Source organism: Neofelis nebulosa, chromosome 3, assembly GCF_028018385.1.
Source record: "Neofelis nebulosa isolate mNeoNeb1 chromosome 3, mNeoNeb1.pri, whole genome shotgun sequence".
NCBI classification, from domain to species: Eukaryota; Metazoa; Chordata; class Mammalia; order Carnivora; family Felidae; genus Neofelis; species Neofelis nebulosa.
In genome coordinates this window covers 3,915,994-3,937,817 of record NC_080784.1, presented here as the reverse complement: position 1 = coordinate 3,937,817, position 21,824 = coordinate 3,915,994, and the positions used below count along the sequence as shown (strand labels likewise).

Sequence of the window (21,824 nt, the reverse complement as noted above, 5' to 3'; positions counted from 1 at the left end):
ACATGGTTTCTCCAATGTTCCGATTTCCTTTTAAATTCAGTAGTATGATTGTATCAAGCCAAATAATTTTCTCCACGGGGCTAAGGAAGCCACTTCAGCAGGTTCACTTGATGAGAAAGGACTGCTAATGCTCATATCTTCCACTTTTTCATTGTCAGTAACATTCTTTGTCTCAGTGTCCAGTCTTGAAACATTCTGAAACTTGTCTTTATCTTACCCGGCTAAGTATTTCTTACAGCATTGCTCAAAAGCTCTTCAGCAGGTACCCCACTGCAAAGCAAACAATGTGTGGTGAAGACATCAGGGTTTTTTTTGTTTGTTTTTGTTTGTTTCTTTCAGCAGTAGAGGCAGAACTTTCCATGAGGTCAACAATCTATGGGAATGGTCTGTACAGATGCTGACACGAGTTTCTCCAAGATCTCTTGTTTCCAGACAAGAGAACAAATCATTAAATGCATCTTGGTCTTTGCTTATTTAAAGCAGAAAAAAATTCTTAAATTTCACCACGAGTTTTGTTAGTGGATCTTTTGACTATCGCCTTGATAGAGGAGCTGCTTCGTAGGGATCTTTCTCGGTATCAGGGACATGTTATCAACGTGTTGACTTTTGGAGCAGTGCAGAGTAGAAAGTATTTCGGCTCCTTGTATCCTATTTTAGAATTCTCACTGTATAGTCACTGTAGTTTTTCATGCCGCATTACTAAGGTTTCACCAACTGTTTGACTTTGCCTTTTCTGGTCAATAAATTCTGCTGCTAAATGACTTACTTCCTGAGCCTCTCCACCAGTGTGACTTTTTGTTCCTCAGCGAAAGCTTTACTCTATTTGAGATTCCAGTAGCCTTTAAAATAATCGGCGCAATTACCCATTGAGTGGCTTTGATTTGAAGTGAAGCGTCCTCAATTTTGCTGAAGTCAGTACTGCGTTTGTAAGGTGTTTTCCAGTAGCGATGCGCAGTGAATGGGACCACTTACATTCCCCACGTAAAACCCACGACAGACGGCTTTCGTTGTCAAGGCAGAGTTCCTTTGTGTTTCATGTGGCATTAGCTCAGTGAAACGATTCAAAAGATTCTAATGCCGTATCATTAACCTTACCAGAATTGTCAATAGACCTAGAATACTCCTCTTCTACTTCATACGTCATCTTTAGAAATTGCCACTTGGGTCCATCAGATACGTGCACATGACAGAAGTGGCAATAAAATATGAAACAACGGGGGCACACATAATTAAATGAGCGGATAGTGAAAATATAGAAACTTCATCCACCTGTCAATCCCCACAGTCCGCACTTGACAATATATACAGTAACATCAGTGTGTGATGAGTCCAGTTGGGTAGTGGTGTGTAAAAACCCCTCTTTACAATGAAATTCTTGTCTCAATATTTTATCGCAAAGTGAAGCTTCTTTCCTTTATGAGACATTCAGCAACACGCTAAGGGAAGTTTGGGGAGATAATTCCGAGGAAAGGGAACACCATCAGTGTGGCTCTGCATTCATCGGCCGGCTCCCAGCCTCATGTCGGGAATCAGCAGTGCATTCACCCCATGAGGACACTCTCTGCCCTAGTTTGGGGAACCTTCCACTACAGAATCACCAGCGGATCCCTCAGTCAGTGTCCATCACCGTGAGCATCGGCACCGTGCGGCGGGTCAAGTTGAAAACACCAGTCTCACGCAAAACCGCCTCCTGTGATGCCAGTTAAGGAAACTCAGGCATTGAATGGTTCCAAGCAGGAGATATTGGTCGTTCAGATGAGTTAAGTGAGAGTCAAAGGAGGTATGGATTTGAGAGCTATTCCGGGGGTGATGCTACTAGGATACCGCAGTGGGAGTTAGGACTTTGTTTAGACGGTTCTGTGAGTGAGTGTGTAGAAAGATGAGAAGCAGACGCTCTGAAGAGTGTGCGGCAGGACGTGCACTAGGTTTCTCCTGGCCTCCCCTGCCCATCGTCCTTGGGCACAGGGCTACCATGTCAGCAGGCACGAAACAGAGCTCCTGTGCCCTTGCCTACAATCAGACTTTCTAGCCGCCGATTCCAGGATTCCACTGGTCTTTTGTTTCTGAATCTACTGGGTTCCTCATCAAGAAATCAATGGCATAAATGTGGGAGTTTGGGGGAAGTATTGACGTGCTTGCTGGAGCTGAAGCTTCTTGGGGCTTTTCTGATTTGAGCGAGGGGATATGTTTTCCAAGAGAAGCAAGGGCACGTTACAGGAAGCCCGGAAGGGAATACTGTATGGTTCTGGCGTGCACCAGGAAGTCATGTGTGAAGTCCAATGCCTGTGAGGACGAGTCCAGAGACCCAGCCACAGTGGAGGAAACAATTAATTCCAGCTTCCTAGGGGCCAGTTTATAGTCACATATTGAATTGAAAACCACTAAAATCTGACAGTGTATATATTATCTTCAGAAAACAAAATTATCAAATGAGAAAAACAAATTGATCCAAATGTATAAGACCTCTAGTTTTCCTTTCTAGTAGGGTACTTTTCTGGTTTTGGTATGAGGATAATGCTGGCCTCAAATAATGAGTTTAAGAGTCTTCTCTCCTTGTTTGTTTGTTTGTGTTTTTTTTTTTTTTTTGGAAGATTTTGAGAAAGATTAATGTTAATTCTTCTTTAGATGTTTGGTAAAATTCGCTAGTGAAGCCATATGGTCCTGGTCTTTTCTTTGTTGGGAGGTTTTGACTTACTGATTCAGTCTCCTTATTAATAGCAGTCTGTTAAGATTTTCCATTTCTTCCTGATTCAGTCTTATAAACTGTAGGATTCTAAGAATTTTTCTGTTTCTTCTAGGTTGCCCAGTTTGCTAATGTATAATTGTCCATATTAGACTTTTATGATCCTTTCTATCTATTGTGGTATCAGGTGTAATTTCTCCTCTATCATTTATAATTTTGTTCATTTCAGTTCTTTTCCTTTTTTTCCCTTGGTCAGTCTAGCTAAGGGTGTGTCAATTTAGTTTATCTCTTCAAAGAACCAACTCTTTGTTTGGTTAGTCTTTTCTAATCTTTTCCTGTTCTCTATTTCATTTATTTGTGCGCTAATCTTTATCATTTCCTTTCTGTGTTAATTTGGGCTGAGTTTGTTCTCATGGGGGTTTCCTTATACGTAACTCCCCTCCTTTCTCTTGCTGACTTTTGACAATGTAATAAAAATGTGTCTCAGGGCAGCCCAACACAGGATCAACCTATTTGGGGTCCTTTGAGTCTAGGGGATCTGGATGTTCATTTGTCTCCTCTGGTTCAGGAAGCTTTGGGCCATTATTGTTCTAAATATACTTGGTGGCTCATTCTCGTTCTCTTCTGGAATTTCCATGTGAATATTCTTCCTTTTTACTGTGTCCCATAATTCCCATAGGCTTTCCTCACTCTTTCTCATTCTTTTTAAATTTTTGTGTCTTCTTTTTTTTTAATGTTAATTGATTTATTTTGAGAAAGAGAGAGCAGGGGAGGGGCAGCGAGAGAATCCCAAGAAGGTCTGTGCTGTCAGCACAGAGCCTGACACAGGGCTAGAACTTACAAACCATGAGATCATGACCTGAGCTGTAATTAAGAGTCAGATGCTAACCAGCTGAGCCACTCAGGTGCCCCTCTTTTCTCCCTCTGATTGGGTAATTTCCAATGTCTTATCCTCCAAATTGCCAGTAGTTTCTTCCATATGTTGTCAACTCTACTTCTGAAACTTTTGAATTCTTTAGTTCAATTATTGTTCATTTCAACTCTAGTTTTTGTGTGTTTTTTTAAATTTTTTTAATGTTTATTTATTTTGGAGAGAGAGACAGGGTGTGAGCAGAGGAGGGGCAGAGAGAGAGGGAGACAGAATCTGAAGCAGGCTCCAGGCTCTGAGCTGTCAGCACAGAGCCCGAAGCGGGGCTTGAATCCAAGAACATTGAGATCATGATCCAAGCTGAAGTGAGGCGCTTAACTGACTGAGCCACCCAGGAGACCCTGTTTTGTTTTGTTTTGTTTTGTTTTGTTTTGTTTTGTTTTGTTTTGATGATTGCTACTTTCTTTTGGTTTCTCATCAAGCTTCTTGTTTTGCTCATGCAGAAAATATGGAACATTTCATCAATGTGTGTGTCATCCTTGCTCAAGAGCCATGCTAGTCTTGTCTTTATTGTTCCAGTTTTAGTATGTGTGCTGCTAGCCAAACACAAAGCTTGATGTGAAACTGTATGTGCCCCCTCAGTGCCTTTGCTGATGCCACTCCGCGCCCCTCCCCCTTGAATATGGCACATCGCGGGCTCGGCTCTTTTTCCTGTTGACACTCGCTCCATCCTGTAGCTTGAAATACTGTAGTCTATAGGTTGCCCTCTTCCAAAGATTTCTCTAGACAGATTCCCTACTCTGAACTCTACATGCATCCAGTTGTCTACTCAGCTTCTGCATTTACATGTCCAATAGGCATTTCAAACATAGCTCGTCCAGAACAGACCTAGATTTTCTCTCCAAAACCTGTTCCTGCCATCCTCTTCTCGGACACTGGCCGTTTCTCTCTGTCAGTCACGTAGGTTACAAAATAAACTCCATAGTGATTTCCAACTCCGTCTCTCATGCCCCGCCTCTCTCCGCAAACACCTACAAATAGTCTACGCCCCAGAGCCGGTATCCAGCCCTCCCCCACTTCCGTTAATCACACAGAGGTCTCGGCAGCCATTGCGTCTCACCTAGATTTTCGCAACTCTCTCCTGACTGATCCCCTTATTTCTGCTTTTGCCCCTGTTCAGCTTTTGCCCCTCAACATAGTAACCAAAGTGGTTCTTTTAAAAGTTGCTGTGTATCACTCCTACGCTCAAAACTCTCTGGCGACCTGTCGCCTGTCTCTGTAGAAAATCAGAAGTCCTAATGATGTTCTTCAAGGCTCCCCATAAGCCTCCCCCCATGGCCCCTCGGTCCCGTGTCCTGCTCCAGCCCCACACTGCCCCAGCTCATCAGCGTCCTCGTGGTTTCTCAAACACATTGAGCACTCTGTGTCTCAGGGCTTCCGTCTTCTCCGTCCGACACGATCGCCTCTCGGATATGTGCAGACTGATGTGCCACGCGCCATAGATCTCTGTGCGGCCTGGGAGCAAACCCCTCCCTGCCTTCCACCTCCGTCTCCCTGCTCGCTGCTTCTCCCTGGTACTGCCCCCGTGGGACATGCAAATAGTCAATGATGTGTCTGTTGCCTCTGACACCGCCCTAGAGGGCAAGTAAGGGCAGAGGCCACGTCTGTTCACTCACCACTGTATTGGCAGTCCTAGAACTTCACTTGGAAAATGGCAAATGATCAAAAGTATTGTGGAATGATGACATAATGGAATTCGTACCTTCGGAGCTGTGGGGGGGAAATAATGCCAAGGGGCTCGAGCGAATGATGTATTTTACATAATGTCTTCCAGGCCCATCCATGCTGTCGCCAATGGCAGGATTTGCTTCTGTTTTAAGGCTGAATAATATTTCATTGCATGGATAGACTCTTTTCTTTTCTCATTCATCTGTGTACCTTCGGGTTGCTTCCATATCTTGGCTACTGTGAATGACGCACGGCCCTGCTTCCATGAGGCATCTAAAATAGCTGAAGGTTTAGAAGTAGACATTAGGGTGGTGATTATCACAGGCTGGGGGAGGACCGCGTGGACGGTTCTTGTTTAATGGGCGTAAAATCACAGCTCTCCAAGACGAGTGTGTTTCAGAGATCTGCTGTACAACATCGTTCCTAGAGTTAACAATAAGATGTTGGGCAATTAAAAATTTATTGAGAGGATAGATCTCATGTTAACTGTTTTTCCTACAAGAAAGAGGGGGCACAAGGAACCTTCTGGAGGTGAAGGAAATGTTTACTACCTTCCTTGTGGTGATGGTGGCATGAGTGTATGCATGTGACTAAGCTCATTAAACTGCATGCGTTAAGTATGTGTGGGTTTTGTGGGCCAGTTATATCTCAATAAAGCTGAAGAAAGAAGAAAACATAATGCTGAAGAATTTAGCACAGTATGTGACAAATATTAGTTGATTAATAAATGCTAAGTATAGATGTTAAGGTCAGAACCCTTAGGGTTCAAGTGTTTCATCATAACATAACTCGAAAGGAATTTCCATAGGAAACAAAAGAGACTGGTTGATTTTCTTTGTATTTTTAAAAATACTTATTTATTTTGAGAGAGAGCACAAGAGCATGAGCAGGGGAAGGGGCACAGAGGGAGGAGCCAGAGAATCCCATGCAAGCTCCGTGCTGTCAGCGAGGAGCCCATTGTGGGCCTTGAACACATGAACCATGAGATTGTGACTTGAGCCGAAATCAGAGAATCAGACGCTTAAGCTAACTGACCCCCGCCGGCGCCCCTCTGGTTAATTTTCTTAAAAGGATGTGGGGCAAAGTAAGATAAATACAATGTGTTCACAAATGCCAAAGTAGACGATTAGGAAGAAATTTCAACTTTAAAAATGGTGTTAGGCTGTATCTAAAAATAAAGCCTTTTGTTTTTAAGGACATTCAGTGGACGCACAGATGTGGTGCAAAAGCTCTGGGTATTTGTAACAGAAACTGTTAGCACTGAATTTAATTAACTCCCTCTGCTGTGTTGCCAGATGAGAAGTTTGCTTTGTGCGTAAGGTAAACCAGGAGGCGTTGGTTAAAATTCAGAGTTTAATAAGCCGGAGGCATGGGGAGAAGGCGTTTTTATCCAAGACTAAGCCGTCATTGTGTGTAATACCACTCCGCTTAATTTCCACGCGTGAAAACTCTGTGGCAGACAAGCTTACGAACAACTCCCACCAGAGAAACGTGCACTTCGAAGAGCATACCGTGCTCACCACAGTGCGGCCCCGTGTGGTTTGTTTCAGATGCGTACGTAAGAAGGATTTCAAACATCGTTTCTCAGTCTGGAAACGAGGTGCCCATCTGTGCCTGATGTGATTGTGGCTGATTTAAAGGAGATCGTTTTCTAACTCTGTCTGGTTCAGGAACATTATCCACTGGAATCTCAAGGTGGCTCAGCACACTTGAGTTTTCCGTTGTTTTCCACAGGTGTTTTCTCCTTTTCCCTTTGTAATAAAGAGGCGGCCAGAGACTCGTAGCTTTGGGTGTTCTGTATCTTTAATTTTATGTCACAGCCCCACACTTGGTTCCACAGGCGTGTGACGGGACCGCCCAACAGTGAGGTAGTGACGGGAGCAGTTTTGAAGGTTTGGGGCGAGGGTGAGCTGCTTGGGTGCGTTGCATAACCCGAGAGCCTCACTTTCACTGCCAGGCACAAGGCGAGCGTCTCTGCAGGTGTCCGTGCGTCACCTTCCTCTCTGCTCTGCACCAATTCAGGCCCTGGAAATAGAGATCTGCACACACACACAGATAGCCGCTGTCACCAAAGCTTCTAATCCAGTGGATGAAGACATAAGCCTGAACACAAATAACATATGATGAAACCTGGGACGGGTGGAGCGAGGCCTGCAGGGAAGAAGCCATGCCCTTTCATCCGTGGTAGCCCTGGTGGTCTTCTGAGAGAGGGAGGAAGGACTAGTGATGGACCGGAGGTGGCCTGGGGGGAGGAAGGACTAGTGATGGACCGGAGGTGGCCTGGGGGGAGGAAGGACTAGTGATGGACCAGAGGTGGCCTGGGGGGAGGAAGGACTAGTGATGGACCACAGGTGGCCTGGGGGGGATCCCTGCAGGCGGAGCCCTCAGCAAGTGCCAAAGCCCTGAACCTGAGGAGGTGGGCACGTTGTGGGGAGAGAAACATGGTTATCTATGGGTTTGGGGTGACTGGTGGGGGTAGGATTTGTCTGAGAAGCCGCTCACTGAGGGCGGAAGGGGTAACTGCCTCTCAGGCTCTATGAATATGTTTGGACTTCATCCTCATTGCAAGGAGAGCAGCTTCTGGAAGGTGTGCACTTTGGTTTGGAAGCTGAAGAAGGTTTTTGTGACTGCTGTGTGTAGAACCATTTGTGGGTGAGGCAGGAATGGAAGCCGTCGTGGCATTCCGGGGGCGACAAGCAGGTCCCCGTGCAGGTGGGGTGGCGTGCTGGCTCCGTGGATGGCGTGGACGGAGGGCTTGCAGGGCCGTTGAGGAAGTGGCTGGTGTGATGGGAGAGCAGTACAGGACTGCAGGCTTTGATGGGTAGCGAGAGGGGATGAGGCCGGGCTGCCCACACGAGTGGAGCTGGGTCCCTTTGCTGGGTGACGGAGACAGAGGCAGAGTGAGTGCCTGTGCCCCCCAGCTGAGCTGTCACGTTCGGTTCCAGTTGGCGGTTGCCACGTGCGAATGGCGCATCGGCTCTGCCCCGCCCATCTCCTGATTTTCCAAGGGCAGTTGTAAATCTGGGATTTCACATGCAATCCTCATTTTCAAGTCTTGTTCCAGAAACCGAAACATTCTGCTCTTTTAACCACGCAGGTAGCACTGAGCCATATGGCCACCGGTTTTGCATCCTAAGCATAAAAATCGCTTATCACAGAGTCTCATGAACTTTTCTGTAACGAGAATATGATAAATGTCAGACTACATCATTACCCTTCCTAAATAAACAGCTTTAATGGAAGAAATGCTCATTATTCTATATTCAAGAAAAATAAAAGGAACATCGCTGTTGAAATATGGGAGACAGGGATGTTGAATTAATTAAAAAGTGTTTATTGAATCTGTAATATCTAACCGAGTGTATGCCAAGTGCTAATGGACGGGATGTCTTCGGTTGTTTAAGTGTTCCTGATTTCTTGCCCTAGAATTTCCAGCTCCCACCGAGTAGTTAAAAGTGTTTTGACTCTTGATAATGTGTGAGGTGATACCTGCTTCGGGCACACATAGCGTGTTGTAAATCAGCCTGGAATCTGCGTGAAATAAAAGATGCTCCGAAAATGTCATGAAAGGAAATGCAGCACCCATGATTTCATCCTAAGAGCACAGCCATCCAAATCGACCCGTAAATATTAGTGCTTTGAAAAAAAAAGATTGATATATAGGAGTTTGTCCACACGTTTATGAACCGTTGTCTTAAATTCCTGAGGGACTCATTTTAAATACCTTTTGCCACCTTGCAGTGAGCTGACGTACTGTGCCTGGCCAGTTTCTGGAATGCAGCAGGTGTAGTATGTGGTCTCGTTGCCTGATACCTTAGCTTGTTTAAAACAAGCACCCTGAACAGTAACATATCACACAGGCATCACAGGGATATAAGCTGTATAAGAAAGAAAGGATTCAATTCGCTGTTCCCCAGTGCTGCGGGTGAGGGCTCTCAGTACATCCGGACTCCTGCCAGGTCAGATTTCATTTTCTCGGATTTCTCATCCGAACTACAGGAGACAGTGTTTGGATGCCTGTTCCCAGCTCCCCCATGGATGGCACTTAGCTAGAACAGCTGCTGAAGAGGGCAGCTCATCTGTGAGGTACGCGGGCACCTTGGGGCGTCAAGGCTGGTCTCGCAGGAGAGTCTGGAAGAGAACACGCTCTGAGGGTGAACTTTTTTTTTTTTTCTCGCGTTCCTCAGTGACTACGTTTCTGACCACTGCCACTAGATGGTAGTGACAGTTCACACTTGCACGTTGCAGCTCTCATCCGTACTAGGCGCATGAAGATCATAACCACCATTTATTGAGTCTCTACTATGAGCCATACCCATCCCTCATGTGGATACCTCTCCCGTAGAGGAAGTAACGTAGCCCCAGTCCATCAAAACGGAGACTTCTGCTCAGCGTCCCACAGCACACAGGTGGCCTTGTGTTCTGTCCCCGTGCCCAGCCTTCCGGTCACACTTCGCAGACTCCTGGGTGATGGGATCCCAGACCCCCTGACGTGTTTCCACTGAGTAAGGCCGGAAGCCGTGCCTTACTCGATTTGCAAATGTAATGTAAAGAATAAGTGCACAAGCTGGTGAACTCACCGCGCTTGGAGTTCATCGTGCTGCTTCCCCACGTGGGAAACACGCTGCCGTCCTCTCTGTGCACCTGCTGGGGGTCTCGGGCCCTCCGGGCCAGAGCTGGGCGCAGCAGTAACGGCCACAGTCGTATGGGACATGCACCGAATGCTTCCCACATGCCGGACGTCCCGTGTGGATGTGTGTAACCTCTGTGAGTCCTCGCGGGAGCCCTAACAGCTATGAACCCCAGCAATACCCTTTTACACAGAGCAGAAGTGGGATGTCGAGAGACTCGGTAACTCTGTCAGGATCTCAAACACACCGTAAGGAAGGGGTCAGGACCCAGATCTGTGCTGGCGTATCTAAAGCCCCTGCACTTGGCACCCTGGCTGTTGCACCCAGCAGACCGCCACGAATTCTCATTCTTGTTGGCGGGATCAGGGTCGTTACTGGTCGCAGAGACGGAGTGCCAAAGCCAAACTTCCCTTCTACCCAAGGATATCAGATTTGGAGCAAAACCTGCACGACTGTTCTCATGAGGGGATGTGCAGAATAATTACTGTCTTGGGCTTCACAGCCAGGGGAGTCTGGGTTCCAATCCCAACAGCAACTGCTTTCTGCTTCTGATCAGGGTCCCCCCACCTCTCTTTAGTTCCAAGAAGGATGTCAATAGTGAGTCCACCTTGAGGTGCAGTTGTAACAATTGCAAATAGCATGCAAATCACCTAGCACAGCATACGGTTCCTACGAGGTGCTCACACTGGTATGTTTATTACTGTTATTTTTATGAATTTTACCCTGGAAAAATCAATCTTGTAGAATATTTCTTGGAATGAGTGCTGTATTTGTTTGGAATAATACTTCTTCAAGCCCTTTGTGTTACACACCGAAACTCTTGTTTGCAGAATGTCAGCAACATTTCAGCATAGGGAGAGAAACTGGTCTGCCCTCAAGGAATAAAGATTTTGTTGGCCCTGTAGATAGACAGGTGGGGAGATGGTGGGAAGGGTACAGGTGTCTTCCCGAATGTCCTTAAAATCTTCAGGGAAGTTAGACTGTGCTTGTTGAAGGATTGACTTTATAAAACACTGTGAGGAGAGGGACCGTAAGGAGAGGCCCCGCTTGACACGGACCAGTGTCCATTGTCTGCTGTGTAACTAATGACCACAGACCACACACTTGGCAGCTTAAAACACCACCGTCACCATCTCGCACTCTGTGCCGGTCGAAGTGTGGAAGTCTGGCATGGCGAGGCTGGGTCCTCTGCTCGGGTTCTCGTACGTCTAAAAGGAAGGTGTTGGCCTTGGTTTCTCATCTGGATCTGGGTGGCCTCTTGGGGACTCATCCTGGCTGTTTGCAAAATTCAGCCCTTTGTAGCTGTGGGACCAAAATCCTCAGTCATTTTCTTGTTGGCTGTGGCTGGAGGTCACTCTGAGCTGTATGGGGACACCTTCAGGCCAAGCCAGGTGGCTACCTCATACTATGGCAGCAAGTTCTTCAAGACCAGCGGGAGAATGCTTCTCCAGACAGCTAAAGTGAAGGCATATATATCTATCGTAGGGTAATCATGGGAGCCACCAGCCCCTATGAAGGAACCTGATCGAGTGAGAGATTGCCCCCACGCACAGACCCTCGCCACACTCAGAAGAGGAGAGGACACAGGGGTGTCACAGGGAGCTTGCATCCTAGAGGCCATCATGGGATTCTGCCTACAACTTGACCAAAGACCACAACTACAGAGAAAAAAAAAAACATTTGCAGAGAACTCAAACCCGAACTTGGGAGAAGCACTGAGCGAGAGTTCTCTACTGGTAGTGCTGTGTCTCTGCTAAGGCCTGGATACAATGAACAGCGAAATAGTATTCGTGATAAATATAGGCTATTGGAGATGAGAAGAACCCGAGAAGTTATTTGGCATTCCTTCAAGTTAGGTGAATTGCAAGAAATCACAAGTAAAAAAAAAGAAAGAAAGAAAAGAAAGCCAAGTCCGTGCCATGGAAAGGGGTTAAGATCCACTATGAAATCGGTCTTTTATCAGCCATGCAGTTAAAGGTAAGGGAGTGGCTCCACGAGCCTATTTTATCATCTGTAAAACCCTTCCTTCCAGGGCTGGTTAAATGAGATTTATAAATATCTCTGTCTCCATCTGTGTATCTATCTATTACCTATCTGTCCATTATCAGTCTGCCATCTATGTATGCATCATCTGTCATTCATCTATCATCCTCCTATATTGCTGACATTTGGCGAGTACCAAATCCCCCCCAAAAATAGCCTCCCCCCCCTGGAATATTTAACTACGCAGGTCTGCCTTTGGACAAGCCAGGCTCACTCACTCTGGCTGCCCTGCTCCCCACCCTGCGCGGCCCCGTCTTTGTGGGACGCTCGTCTTCACAGCACAACTCTGTGGCTCTGTCATCTTTCCAGAAGTTCTTGCACAAATATCTGTTTGACACTTCTCCCAACAAGCGCAAACTACACCTGTCTTCCGAAGTGCACGTGGGAGGTGCTCCAGAGCAGACGCTGCGTGAGGCCACGGGACAAAATGCTTAATGAATCTTAAACATCCGAGATCACGCAAAGGATCTTTTCCAATCACAGTGAAGTAAAACTGGAAACCAACAGCAGAACAAAAACGTGAAATTTCACAAATATGTGGAAATTTAACACGCTTCAGAGAACCGCTGAGTCGAAAGAAATCAGAAAGGAAAGGAGAAAATAACTTGAGAAAATTGCAATGAGAACATGACGCACCAAAGCTTCCAGGGAGCCGCAGAAGTGGTGCCAAGAGGGACATTCACAGCCGCAAACGAGAGTTCGAATCAACAGCCTGACTTTACGTCTTAAGGAAATAAAAAGAACCAACTGAATCCAGAGCTGCAAGAAAGAAGTGATTAAATACAGATTAGAGATAAATAAAATCAAGAACAGAAAGACAAATATCCTGTGATGTCACTCATATGTGGAACTGAAGAAGCACAACAGATGAACATGGGAAGGGAAGGAAAAATTAGATACAAACAGAGAGGGAGGCAAACCATAGGAGACCCTTAAACCCAGAGAACAAACTGAGGGCTGCTGGTGGGGAGGTGGTTGGGGGGATGGGCCAGATGGGTGACGGGCCATCAGGAGGGCACTTTTGGGACGAGCACTGGGTGTTGTATGTGATGGTGAATCACTTGGGTTCTACTCCTGAAGCCAGGACTACACTGCATGCGAACTGACTTGAATTTAAATAAATAAATTACTATATATAGTGTATGTATGTATATGTACGCACAACACACACGCACAGCAGAGAAACAAGAAAAGAATAGAGCAAATCAATGTAACTAAGAGTTGATTCTTCAAACTCAGATCAACAAAATCGACATCTAGTGAGATGGAATATAAGAATCACTGGTTTTGGAACGAAATGATCAAAATGCATGATTGTGCTCCACTCTTCTTATTCCCGTTGGTAAAATGTCCCAACAAAATGAACAACAACGGTGGGGGGCGAGGGGCTCCTGGGGGGCTCAGTCAGTTAAGTGTCTGACTCGGGCTCAGGTCATGATCTCATGCTCCATGGGTTTGAGCCCCACCTCGGGCTCTGTGCAGACAGCTCGGAGCCTGGAGCCTGCTTTGGATTCTGTCTCCCTCTCTCTGCCCCTCCGCTGCTCTCACTCTGTCTCTGTCTCTGTCTCAAAAATAAATAAACATTAAAAAATAGAACAACAACAAAAAAGACGTAGGGCACTTCATTTTTACGTGTGCACATGAATCATGCATATACTTATAAACATCATCTCCCTGACTAGGGAGGCATGGATTTTTCACGAGCAGCATGCCCTGCTTCCCCGCATCCTACGGCCAATTTGCTGTCTATGGAAACAGACAGCGACAGATGACAGAGAAGGAAATTCCAGGACAGGGTTGTTTGGAAGGTAAAGAAAGTATGTGTATGCACGGGGCAGTGTTCATTTCAGTTTTTGCGTGAATGAGATATCCTCAACAGTATCCTCCCAGATATATTTACAAATGCAAATGGGTTCGTGAACTCTGAGAAATTGGCATTTTTTTCCTCAACTCAAACACTGTGTTTTTGACAACTCATGAACAAAAATTCAGAGCGATGTTTGTCCTTGCCTGGGTTGTGCTCTTACATCACGAGGTTCTTGGAAAGCACAATTCGATTATCTGAGCCTAAAAGTCCCCATACACAGAATGTGAGTCTGTCTGGCTCACCTAACCCTTGTCTTCCTCCAGCCCAAGTCTGTGGTTGTGTCTTAGGAGAATCCTTTACGGGTTCATCAGTTACTGTTTGGTTCATCAGTTACTGTTTTCTCCCCCTTCACTATAAAAATACAGTTTCACTTTAAGAGTGAACTATTCTTTCTTGAATTAATCTGGTGCAATTAGATGGTCTTCCAAGTGAAGTCACATGAAACATGAAAACTGCTTATTTTGCATTCTTTTAATTAGTGCCGGCAACTATGAAAAAAAAAAAAAACAACAACAACAAACCTGCATGGAAACAGGAGTTAGTGGCCCTTTGCAATTTAGTAACACAACTCTTGATTCAGATGAGAAAATCTGAGTCAACGTTATATGTATCACCTCAGTTATATTGTTTAATGTTTCAATGAAATAATAAGTCTAGTTTTTTTTTTTAAAGAAATCAGTGCATTCTCTTGGAAATGTCTATAGCTTTTATTAAGGTGAGCACTTTTCAAAAGTTTTACTGGGAATTATAATGTTTGGAGAATGTGAATGCATGTCAGTATGGCTGTACATAATTGTCAAACTTTTCCCTGACACAACATTGTCTAAGTTTTATATTATTTATCATATTTTATAGACAAATGCAAACCAAATGCACATTTTTAATACATAAATAGTATGAAAATTTTAATTAGGTACATCATTACATTTAAAGAGATGACTATATCTAGAGATGATTCTATCCAGGAGTATTCTATCAACTTTCAGTTGTGGGGGAAGAAATAGTCTAAATAATTTTACATCAAGTATTGCAGCCTCTCAAGTTTCCAAACCACCTGGATCTTTTGGTCTCAAGTACAGCTACTTTGACCTAGAAGAAATTTAACTAAATGATACAAATTTGTATTTTGAAATGCAAATTGCATGTTTCATACAGTTTCCTGAACCATCGCTCTGGTCAGTTTTATGGGAATGGAACTGATGTTGTAAGGAAGAGAGGCCCACAAGGTGCCTTAGGGAGTGCCTGTTCAACAGGCTTCAGAGGCCAGAGAAAGTGCCATCGAAACAGCACAGAGCCCTGTCTGTCCCCTAAGCTCCATGCGCCCACTGCTCTCAGACACTTTCTATGGTCTCTTGCCATTCTCCCCTTTCATCCTGAGAAAATTCGGGGGGAGGAAGCCTTTTGTCACTCAGCTTTAGCAGAACACCTCAATAACCCAGGTGATTGAAAATGCATTTGCATCACTTCTCACAAGAGATAGTTCAGAATTCAGTGCTTAATTTGAACGTTGGTGCAACAAATCAGGTTCTGATTCCACTGGAGGATTTAACCATGTGAAAGAATTCTACATCAGTATCTTTTGTAAAAGGAAGAGTCATCTTTCGTTATTCTTAACTCTCCTCAAAATCAGCAGTCCCCGAAAAAGGGTGGTTTTGCCCTCCCGGGCCTGTAGGACAAGGTCTGGAGACATGTTTGGGTTGTCACGGACTGGGGAAGGGGTGGCTCAAGAGTCCAGGGGGTCAAAGCGAGACAGGCTGCCGCGTGCCAGGTGCCGCACTGCACACGATGGCCCCGGATGTCAGTTGTGCTCACTTCGGGGAGCACCACCCTCAGTCAAGTATGCGTATCAAGTGTTATCAGAGAGCACAGTGTGTACCTTGTTATTTTGAAACAATTGTAAATTCCACAGGAAGTTGAAAAAAAAAGTACAGAAAGATCCTGTGTACCCATTACCCAGATCACTCAATGATGACAAGTCCCATGCCCTTTCTATGACAGCAGCACCAGGCTGGTCGATCATACCATCTATCGATCTCAACAGTTTTGACATGCATTCGTGTGTGTGTGTGTGTGTGTGTGTGTGTGTGTGTTAGGAGGAATCGGCTCATGTGATTATGGGGCTGAGAAGTCACACTGTCTGTCCTGTACAAACTGAAGATGCAGGAACATTAGTGGTGCAAGTACCAGGCCAAGGTCAGGAGACCAACATGCCATCTCAAGAGGTCAGTAGAGAAAGAGAACTCTCCCTTCCTCTGCCTTTTTGTTCTCTTCAAGCCTTCAACAGATTGGGTGATGTCCACCCACACTGAGGAAGGCAGTTTTCTTTCCGGAGTCTATTGACTCAAATGCTAATCTTTTCTGGAAACACCTTTACAGACACCCAGAAATCATGTTCAGTCAAATATGTGGGCATCCTGTGGACCAGCCAAGTGGAAACATGGAAGTACCCAGCACAGCACCTGCCTACAGGCCAGGAGAACAATCTTGTTGCAGGGTTTCTGGGGGAATCTCATTCTTGTAAAGCAGAAGAGAATGCTGGAGGCGTAGAAAATACATACTGATCTTCAGGATCAGCGTAGGTGAGGTGAAACATATAGACACATAACTCACTACTCAGGGACAGAACAGTTTCCCTCTGTGCTTTTTCCTTTTGGGTGAAGGTGGCCTGGACGTACTAGGTACTCCAGAAATACTGACTAGAGAATTAACGTCTGGTGTCCTTCAATGCAGAAGCTTCTAGAAACACTGATTCTGCTTGCATCAGAGCAAAACACATAAAACTTTGACAGTGAAGGCAGTTGAGGAGAATTAAGTACTCTTACCTATAGGATAACATATTGCCTTAGAACACAAGATAGTGATTCATTGGTGGCACTCTGGGGCCATTACTGTTCATAGGGGTCTAGTTTGAGTGTTTTATGTCCGACGCTGGGTCTAGAGAGCCAATTTTACAGAATAACCAGTCTGTAGTAATATATTTGCTTTACTTAAATTTTGCAGAAATTTTAGCCACTTATAATTTAAAATATACTTACATTGGAGAAGGCTTTATTTCTCATGACTCACACAAAAGGCATTTGGAGTCCATTTACACAAAAATTATACTTCAGACATTTTCTCCTATTTGGAAGAATATGCCTCTCTATATTTGCTTTTGCTGTGATAACTTTATATTTTAAGATAAGCTATATATTCCATAGAGAATTTAGGAAAACTGTGTATTTTTGATCGGAGAAGTGTCAGAAATACTACACATGACCACTGTCTATAAATATAGGTTAAATACCAAAACACTGCTTTCAGTTTCTAAAATGAGAAGAGAAGTTTCTTTTTAACCTGAATTAATGACTCAGCATTTTGAAGGCCCTTTGAAGCGCCATGTACCCAGGTTACAAACTGTTTGATTTGGGGTAAGTTATTGAAGCTCTATGATGTGTCCGCACATCTATAGAGAGGGGCTGATTCCTCCAGCACTGAAGTCATTATAAAGTTGGACACAACGTATGTGAAATGACTAGTCCGTGGTACATGCCCGATACCTTCTACTGTGGAAACCAAGTTGAGGAGCACTTTCCTATGGAGGTTCTGGTGACCCAGGGCACTATTGGTTAATTCCTGTGTGAAGTCAGTGGTAATAGCTGAGTATCGCTGTTTCAATTCTTGCAAAGCTTTGTTCCCACTCTTTTTCTCTAAAAGGGCTTTCTGACATCTAGATGTTAAAATCCGGATGGGTCACGGGAAGCTGAGTAAATAGAGCAGCATTTAATTCCATTGATTGCTGACCAGATGAGATTGAAAGAGTGTCCGTGAAGAGGCTTTGGAGACACAGTGGACACCCCAGTGGCAGGCTTATTCCTCTGCCGCTCAAACTGTCAAGGAAGGCAATAGCTTCCACTGGTATTTTCAGAGCAAAATCAATGGCATGATACAGCATTTCTTATCACGGAGGATAATTCTCTATGCCCCGCTGTCAGTTATAATCTAGCTCGGCTTGTAAATTTTGGTGAACTCAGTGCCAGGAGTATTCTATGATTACCTTGAAATTAAATCCACTGTAGAATCTTGATCCTTATCCTGCCCCCCAGAGTGCTTTTGAAATACTGCCCTTCTCACTGAAAATGCTAATTCCCTTTTAACCTGGCCTACTGCTTTGAAAGTTTCTGAGTACTTTTAAGGGCCCTCAGCATACAGAAATGCCATCTTAGCTAAGAAAGGTCAAGTCCTTAATGGTTTCTGACTGGTGGAGTCCCAGGCAGCCTAGAAAACTCCGCTGATGCAGGACTCACTGTGTACGGCCTGTGATTTCTATGCGTGCAGTGGAGTACATTGGGGTTGAAAGGAGATGTTCGAAAACAATGAGATGCCACTGCATCCCTGTCACCGTGAACAAAATCCAGAACTCTGACCACACCAGACACTGGTGAGGATGTGGCCCAACAGGGACTTTCATTCGTTGCTGGTGGGAATGCAGAATGGTGCAGCCACTTTGGGAGAGAGTTTGGTGGTTTCTCACAGAACTAAATACACTGTGTGATTCAGCAGCTGTGCTGGGTGAGTGGAAAACTCATCAGAACAAGTTTCATGAGTTAAAAAAAAATATTTATTTTTACACAAACACCTGCACATGGGTGTTTATAGCAGTTTTATTGAGAATTACCAAAATTCAGATGTTTTAGCAGGTAAATGGATAAATTGTGATCATGCAGACAACTATACAGTACTGAAAACAAATGAGCTCTATAGTAATGAAAAGACAGGAAACAAACTTAAGTGAATATTATTAAGAGAAAGAAGCCAGTTTGCAAAGTCTACATACTGTGTGCTTCCGACTAAATGACCTTCGGAGAAGTCAAAACCATAGACATAGTAAAGAGATCAGTGGTTGTCAGGGGTTCGGGATAGGCAAGGTTGAACAGGTGGAGCACAGAGGATTCTTTGGGCAGTGAAATTACTCTGCATGACACTATAATGATGGTTACATGCCAGTATGCATGGTTTGTTTTTTTTTAAAATCTACAGAACGTACAGCACCAACAATGCACCCTAAGGTGCACCTTGGGTAATTATGCTGTGTCTTCAATTGTAACAAATCTACCCTATGATGGGAGGTTGTGCGCGTGGAGAGGGCTAAGTGGTAGTTCTTGGCACTTAGCTATGAACCTAAAACTGCTCTAAACATGGTAGTCTTAAAAATAATAAATAAAAAGGAGACTATTCCCTAACCCATGAATATTGTATGAAAATCAAATTTCATTACCTACAAATAAAGTTTTATTAGAGAACAAAAAAAATGAGATACTCGCTTTAGTTAGCTTTTTAGTTAGAGTTCCATTCAGCATGGATACATCCAGGATTAGAGCAGAAATAAAGACCGTGTTGAAAATTGCACACTGTCCTTTCCCTAGGGCAGCAAATGAGTGCATAGCTGTGTCCTTTTCAGGAATATATTTTTATATCATATGACACCAAATTTCTTATTTTTAATTCTATCAAAATTGATTCATGTACCGTGATATTAAAATAAAAATGTACTAATGATGAAATAAAATCGTAGTACTTATTGACATGTGATTCAGTGTGTGTGTTAGACTGCCCTTCCCTTTCACAGCTGTGTGATTTGGACTACAAGTGGCTTAGTCTTTCTGGGACTTACGTTCTATAGGGTATAAGCATGTGCGTCTCTAATCAAAAGCGTCTCTTCCATCTCTTCCATCTCTCTTTGTATCTCACGTAGTCTCTAGGAGAGAGTGCAATGCCACAGCAGAACAAAATAATTTTGGTAAAACAAAAGTAATTACAGGAATAGGTTACTAGTAACTAGGATTTATTTTAAACATTGTGTGACTGATATGTAGACACTTCTTAAATCTATCCTATGCAGAATAATTGCAGACACAGTGATATTAACTCATAAGTGGCTCATTACTCTGCCTTGTGGTCAACCCGAGGAAGATAATTCTCTGCCTGTTTAGAAAAAAATTTACAGAGCTGACTGTAATATTGCATGTAGAGTCAGAGACCTGAATTCAATCTTTCTTTCTTACTACTAAGATCAGAGACTACCTGACTCAAGGAGTTGTAACACGTATTAAGTATTGACATGCTCTTGAGAAGCCTGTGTATAGGTGTTTAATGTAATGAAAACATCGAGTATTCACTACGACAAACTTTCTGCCTATCTTATTATGATGGTGGTTCTGCCAGAACTATGGAATTTTCTGGAGAGATGTTAACTCACTGTGGCTGCTCTATAGACCGAGGGTTATGTATGAATACGTTTAGTAAGATAAATGTGGCATTATTGAATATTGGTACTCCTGAATACCAATGTCCAAAATACAAAATATGTTTAGATGTCTGAATGTCTTCCTTTAAGACATGTAATTAATTTCTTAAAAGACACTCTGAAAATAAAGGAACAACAACAACAAACCCACTACTGAGTTAGTTTAAATATTTGAAAGCATTCGTGCCCATTATTTAGTTGAGACGGGAGGTCATTCCTCATGTACTATACTGCTAATAGTTGGTTACATGTATGTGTGTATTATTCACTTTACCATTTAAAAACTAACCAGGGCATCTATGTCTTTGACTAGATTTAGGTTCTGATTGAAATAAAGATAAGTTTTGTGTCCATCTACAGACTTACCTATACCATATAACTCAGAGACTTACTCAACCCAGACATTTAAGGAATCCTGCATTTAAATTTAAATTTCTAATATATATAGTTTTTTGTTTTCTGTTTTCTTTGAAGAGCCCTTACTTTTCCTGTCATTACTAAGGATATAGGCAGCAATCTTTGAAGGGTATTCACATGACTTGGATATGATAGAATATCATTAGAACATTAAATTCTAGTTTTCCAACTTCTTTTTCCATAATTTTTGTTACAGTGTATGAAAACTTGGGGATTTAAGACTGAGTTTGCCTACGTCATTTTGACTTTTCCTCTTTCAATCTATGTTCGCAGGACTGTCGGCTTTACATTTCAGTTAATTAGAAGGACGTTGTACTAATTGCTACAAATTCCTGTGGTACCAGTGATATAGACACAATTAATATGTGGTCTTATTTGGGTCTTATATAGGAAGATAAGATCTTCTTAGGGCAAGAATTAAAACAGTTTAGGGCAGTGCTGTACTTGGCAACAGTTAGACTCTACACGTGTTGCAGAGAGATGCAACTTGCCCTCACCTGTTGTGTGTCACACGTCTTCCACACATTTCCACACTTCTTTGTAGCAACCCTAGAACATCTTTCAGATGAGGAACTCGAAGTTCAGAGCACTTTCAGATTTCCTTCTAGCTCAGCGCAACTGTAACATACGCATAAAAAGGTAGAATTGTAGCATATTGTGAGAATACAGATTCAGGAAGCACTGGACTCAGATTTGGTAGGCTGACAATCACTGGTAAGTTGTTGACCCTTTTGATGAGCCCGTTGGGGTAAAGCTTCAGATCTCCATCGGCTAAAACCAGATAAATACCGGCCAACTTCCTCGTGCTTCACTGGTCAAAATTACAATTGATGAAAGTCACAAATCTGAGATTGTCTTTTGCGATCATGTAGTTTCATGCCGGCAGAATCTAGTCAGGTTCTGATCCTGTGAAAACACCTCCTGGGATGAGGTGGAAACTATGAAATTGTTGCCAGCAGAAGGAACATTCTATTTTTTTATACACATTTATATATGCCGAGAGAGTGCACGCACATACATGCATGAGGAAGGGAAGGGGCAGAGGGAGGGAGAGAGAAAATCCCGAGCAGCCTCCATGCCAGTGCAGAGCCCGACACGGGGCTCCCATCTCATGACCATGAGATCATGACCTGAGCTGGAATCAAAAGTCAGATGCTCAACCAGCTAAGCCACCCAGGTGCCCCGAGGGAAGGAACATTCTAAAAACACTCTCCTTTGCCCTCACTCTGTATGCCTCATCGTCTTCTCCCACATTTCAGTCTTCATTACTTGTCACTTTGTGTGACACCTCTCACCACAAA

The 21,824-nt window shown here is 43.9% G+C and overlaps 1 protein-coding gene and 1 non-coding gene across 6 annotated transcripts in view; one reads left to right on the top strand and one right to left on the bottom strand.

The window, feature by feature from the left end:
- CSMD1 (CUB and Sushi multiple domains 1) overlaps positions 1-21,824 on the top strand; it is a 2,016,488-nt gene that overhangs the window by 1,483,394 nt on the left and 511,270 nt on the right. The window lies entirely within an intron of this gene.
- Positions 4,054-4,159, bottom strand: LOC131508185 (U6 spliceosomal RNA). Its single transcript, XR_009259897.1, has one exon. It is a non-coding gene; the product is annotated as a U6 spliceosomal RNA (small nuclear RNA).